The sequence below is a fragment of the Mustela lutreola genome, chromosome 14 (genome assembly GCF_030435805.1).
Source record: "Mustela lutreola isolate mMusLut2 chromosome 14, mMusLut2.pri, whole genome shotgun sequence".
NCBI lineage: Eukaryota > Metazoa > Chordata > Mammalia > Carnivora > Mustelidae > Mustela > Mustela lutreola.
In genome coordinates this window covers 73,233,263-73,239,262 of record NC_081303.1, presented here as the reverse complement: position 1 = coordinate 73,239,262, position 6,000 = coordinate 73,233,263, and positions in this window count along the sequence as shown.

The following is a 6,000-nucleotide window of genomic DNA, read 5'->3' as shown; positions in this document are numbered from 1 at the left end:
TCAGGAGACTCTGTGCTTCGGGTGGGGCAGGGGGGAAGTCCCCCTCAGCCTAGGTTGGATACAGGCCTCCTTGCCCCCCAGGAAAGTTTCTGATTTTGTAACGACTTGTGGCTCCATCGGATTAACACCAATGTCCAGCTTACCTCTTCATGAGTGACTTTTTGGAATGTACACGTTCATTCCTGTATGCTACAGGAGATTTCAGGGTAGGAGAGTTGGACATGTTTTATTTAGCATATAACCATGCGTAGACATATGCGGTGTGGATCTCCATTTGTCCACTCGGCCTGTCCCCACCAGTTTTAGAAGTGGTCTTGGTAGCAAGAGCAGGTGCACCGGGATGGTAAGTGTGTCCCCAGGTCCTGCTGGAACCTATGCTTGTATATAACTTCCATGTGATAATGGAAGGGAAGAAGACATGACTAATGGTGTGGTTTCATGGGTCAGAAAAAGCATGGCTGAGGACAGTCGGCAGGGGAATATGGTCATTTGGTGTGTCCCTTGCTCAGCTACTAAGTGCCCTCTAGAGCCCAATGTCAAGTCTAAAACCTTATGAAATAACAGTAACTTTCCAAAGAAGATGGGGTTCTGCTCAATGTCAGAGGCTCTATCAGGCCCCAGTGAGCAGTTAAATAGCTCAGTTACCCCTTCAAACACCTGTGGGGCTCCAGGACCATGAGAATCAAGAGCAGAGCTACTTACGTTGTAGCTGGCACCAGCTAGGAATCTTCTGTTCTTCCAACCCCTTGTTGAGTGGTTTACTGGTAAATATGGTGATAGAGCACACCAGTTGTGGTAGGTTTGGCTCCAGATACACAAACATGCTTATGAAGTATGGTGTCTCTTTACTCACGACAGGGCATACGGGGGAGACAAATTTGTTTTTAAATTTAAAAAGGTATGTGGTGTTTCCCCAAGTGATTGGACCCCTAGAAACTATACTATGATGTCAAGACCCTTGCTTTTCTTGGGATGTATAGTCCATTTCTGGTGTTTCTCTGTATGTGGGAACATTGAGTGTATCTGCCACTTCCTTCTCACTGGTCACATCAAGATGACAGAATCCCCATGGAGGTCAGCATGAGGGCAGATGGAGTAAGATGTGGTCCTAGAAGCTATGATCCCAGAACAACTGAAGTCCCAGTGCTGGATGCGCACTGAGAGGTTCCAAACATAGGAGACCCTGGAGCTTGTCTTGGCAGAACCATGTGGGCAGCTCTGAATAGGTCTTTTTTAGGGACAATGACATTCAACTTTACGAGATCTGATGTGGAGGCTTAGGTGGGCTCCCCTAGCAATCTGGATGAGGGACAATGATTTCTGAGCAAATGTTTCTCATCTCCCACCAACAAGTATTGAACAGGTACCAGGAAGCAGCTCTGTCCACGTCACAAGTGATGGGACAGAGAACAAGGGGAAGCTTCTGCCCTCAGGCTGCCTGCAGGCTCGTGAGGGAGAAACTACATGGAAACAAAGGACCCCCATGAGCTTGAGCAGCATTTGTGAGCAGCACAGGGAGCAGCTGAGAAAGGGAAGAGGGAGAGGAGAGACCGTTCCTCACACAGATTCTATCTGCTCCCTTTGGCAAAAGAAATCAGGAAAGCAGAAACACTACAGTCTTGGAGAGTCTCCCCTGGAGGAGAGTCGACCAGGACCCAGGATCTGGTCTATCCCACTAATGCCCATGATTGTGGAGGTTTGGAAGGGGGTGAGATGACAGGGAGTAGAGGAGCCAGAGACACCTGGGTCCCTCTCTGCTCCACCTGGATGGGGACGCAGTAGAAGGAATGAGATCGACTGAGAGATTTATGGACATCTCAGGTCCCATCCACCGGATTTTGTCTTTTGCATCATGGAGCCATTCAGTTTCCCTTCCTGCAACCCTCTAACATGGACGGTCAGGACTTGAACCACTCACTTGTGTCCAGTGCCTTCTCTGGGACTTGTCACCTCCAGTGTCCTCAAACCTTTCTCCCCTGCCTCTGGCTGTGCGGCCAATGAAGAGTCATGTAGTAGCTGGACCACGGCCACTGAGTACATGCGTTTCAGTGTCTGTCAACATTTCTCTCCTTCCTGGCTGGCCCTTTATTGTTATAAATAGCATTTTACTAAAAAAAACACTTCTACAAGGAAAATCTGTTCTGATGAGCAGCGCTGATATCCTGCATTACCTTCTTCTGTCACGAGAAGCTCAGAGGAGCTGGAAGGACAGGCCTGTCCAGGCATCACAGCTCGGCTCCTCCCCACGCCTGTCCTCCCTCTGCATCCAGGTCTGGGTGTGGTGTCCATGCACCTGCTGAGGTCCTCTAGGGCCAGAAGGCTCCTTGGGGGTCACCTCAGGCTGGGTGTGTCCCTCTGATGAGAAGGGAAATGTGACACTCACTGGGACAGTCACTGAGAGTGTGGAAAAAAGTTAGAAGAAGTGAGGGTGAGAGAAAGGATCTCAGGAAAATCAGCCAATGGGAAAACCAGAGCCTGGTGTGGAGAGCAGGATAATGCAGTTTCTGTGGGGCCATTCAGTGTGTGTGCTGGGATGGGGTAGGAACAGGAACAGGCAGAGGAAGGTCAAGGAGCACTCAGATGGGTGCTGCTCAGACAGGAGACTGGATGCAGGACTGAAGGCCCAGGTCACTCTGGAACTCTATCCCAGTCTGTGCTGAGGGAGCTGGGTTAGCAGGAAGGGGATAGGAAGAGACGTGCTGTGGGTAGTAGTCAGGATTCTGCAGGAACCAGCAGTATAGGACGCTTATAGATCCAGAGAGATGCGCTGTAAGGAAAGGCTCACACTATTATAGAGGCTGGTGAGTCAGGTCTACGGGGAGGGTGAGCCAGGCTGAGATGCAGGGAAGATCTGCTGCTGGGGTTCAAGTCCAAGGTCGTCAGAGGAGACACAAGGACGAGACAATACCCCAGTTCCAGTCTGACAGCCGTGTGCGGTCGAATTCTTCCTTGCTCAGGGAGGTCAGTCTTTGCTCTCACTCAGGTTTCAACTGATGGGTGAGGCCCACCCACAGTGTGGAGGGCAGTCTGCTCTACTCAAAGTTCATCCATTTAAGTGTATCTCATCCCAAATCGCCTCCTAGAAAAGTCCAGAATCATACTTGACCACAAGTCTTGACACTGGGGACCAACCACTTTGACACATGAGATGAATGATGACAACACATGAACATGAATCCAAAGACACCTCCATGAGCAGGTAAACGTCAGAGAGAGTAGACGTCAGAGCAAGGATTGTTTCCCGAGTGAAGAGTGGTGCAGAATGACGGAAGGCTAACTCCGCAGGAAGTGAGGAGAACCCCAGGTGCGTGAGCTCCTAACAGCAGAGCACTGGACCCACGACGCAGGAGCTGACAGAACTGAAAGGAGAAGCATGTGAGTCCACTGTCACAGTCAGAGAGCTGAGCACCCGCTCTCCGCATGGACAATCAGCAAGAAGACAGCCAGCGAACACGACCCTGAGCCCACGCGACCTCACTGACATTTAGAGAACGTTCAACCCCAGCAGCAGACCTCACATTCCTTTCAAGTGCACTGGGGAGCCTCCCCAGACAACGTCCTGTCCTGGGTCATAACAGTAACCTGACAGTGTTTAAAGATTTGAAATAATGTATTTCTTTGACCAAAATAGAATTAGAGTGGAATTTTTAAAAAGATTTTACTTACTATTAGAGAAAGGGAGCTTGAGCACCGGAGAAGGAGAAGCCAACTCCCTGCTGGGCAGGCAGCGTGACCCAAGGCTCAGTCACAAGACTCTGGGCTCACAACCTGAGCCAAAGGCAAATGTTTAACACACTGAGCCACCCAGGTGCCCCTGGGGTCGAATTTGTAAACAGAAAAATAACGGGAAAATTTGCAAACATGCAGAAATTAAACATCTACTCCCTAATAACCTGTGAGTGAAAGAGGAATTCTTGAGGGAAATTTTAAGTATTTGAAATAAATGGAAATGAAAAATACAAGATATCAAAGTGTGTGAAAAGATGCTAACCCAGTGTCTATAGGGAAGTATACGTATAATGATGGGCAGATATTACAGAAGAAGAAATGCTCAAGTTAATAATATAAGTATTTATCTTGTGAATCTAGAAAAGTAAGAACAAAATAAACCCAGAGCAAGTGGAAAAAGGAATAAGAAAGATAAGAGCAGAGATAATGAACCTGATGGATGTAAAAAGCATATTTAGAAAAATCCCTGCAGTTAATACCATCCTTAGTGGTGGAAATGGAAAGGTCTTCCCTGAATACTGGGAAGGAGGCAAGGCTTTTTGTTCTCAGAACCGCTATGCATCATTCTCCTGGAATTCTCATCAGTGTGATAAGACAGGAAAAGGAAATAAAATAATATATAGATCAGAATTGGGGAAGAGCAAACCTGTGTTTATTATGGACATTGTTTATATGTGTGTCTGACAGAAAATCCCAGAGTTTCTATAGAAAATTCCCAAGACTAATAGGTGAGTTCACCAAGATTGCAGGATACAAGGCCACAGGGAGGGCAGGGACCCATCATGACATTCATCAGGATCTAACACAGATTGAGAAGTCCATGCTCTGGGTCATGGGGAGCGCACTGAGGCTTCTGAGTGGTCTGCAGACATGGAGAGTCATCTAGTCCATCTCCATTGATCTCTGCTCTAATCAATGCAATGAAATCAGTTGTTTTCTTATGCACTAACAATGTAACTCTAGAAAGACAAATTAGGGAATCAATTGCATTTACAGTAGCACCAAAAACCATAAGATACCTTGGAATAAACCTAATGAAAGAGGTAAAGGGTCTATACTCTAGAAACTACAAAACATTTAGGTAAGAAATTGAAGAAGATGCAAAAAGATGGAAAAACACACCATGGTCATAGATCAGAAGAACAAACATTGTTAAAATGTCTGTGCTCCCCAGAGCAATCTAAACTTTCAACACCATCCCAATCAAAATACCTATGGCATTTTCCAAAGTGCTGGAACAAACAATCCTAAAATTTGTATGGAATCAGAAAAGACCCTGAATAGCCAAGGAAATGTTGAAAAAGAAAAACAAAGCTGGAGGTATTGCATTGCCTGATTTCAAGCTACATTACAAACCTGTGATCACCAAGACAGCATGGTACGGGCACAAACACAGACACATAGATCAAAAGCACAGAATAGAGAGCCCAGATATGGATTCTCTATTCTATGGTCAACTAATCTTAGACAAAGCAAGAAAAAATATCCAATGGAAAAAAGACAGTCTCTTTAATAAATGGTGCTGGGAAAATTGGACAGCTATATAGAGAGGAATGAAACTCGACCATTCTGTTGCACCATACACAAAGGTAACTCTAAATGGATGAAAAACCTCAACGTGAGACAGGAATCCATCAGAATCCTAGAGGAGATCATAGACAGTAGCCTCTTTGACATTAGCCACAGCAATTTCTTTTAAGACACATCTCCAAAGACAAGGGAAACAAAGGCAAAAATGAACTTTGGGACTTCATCAAGATAAAGAACTTCTGCACAGAGGAAACAGTCAATAAAACAAAGAAGCAACCCATGGAATGGGAGAAGATACCTGCAAATGACATTACAGATAAAGGAATGGTATCCAAGATCTATAAAGAATTCCTCAAACTCAGCACCCAAAAAACCCAAATAATCAAGTCAAAAAATGGGCAGAAGACATAAACAGACACTTCTCCAAAGAAGACATGCAAATGGCTAACAGACACATGAGAAAATGGTCAACATCAGTAGCCCTCAGGGAAATTCAAATCAAAACCCCATTGAGATATCACCTTCCACCAGTTAGAATGACAAAAATTGAAAAAGCAGGAAACAACAAATGTTGGAGAGGTGATGGAGAATGGGGAATCCTCTTACACTGTTGGTGGGAATGCAAGTTGGTGCAGCTACTTTGGAAAATAGTGAAGTCTCTCCTCAAAATGTTAAAAATAGAGCTACCCTAGGATCCAGCAATTGCACTCCTGGGTATTTACCCCAAAGATACAGGTGTAG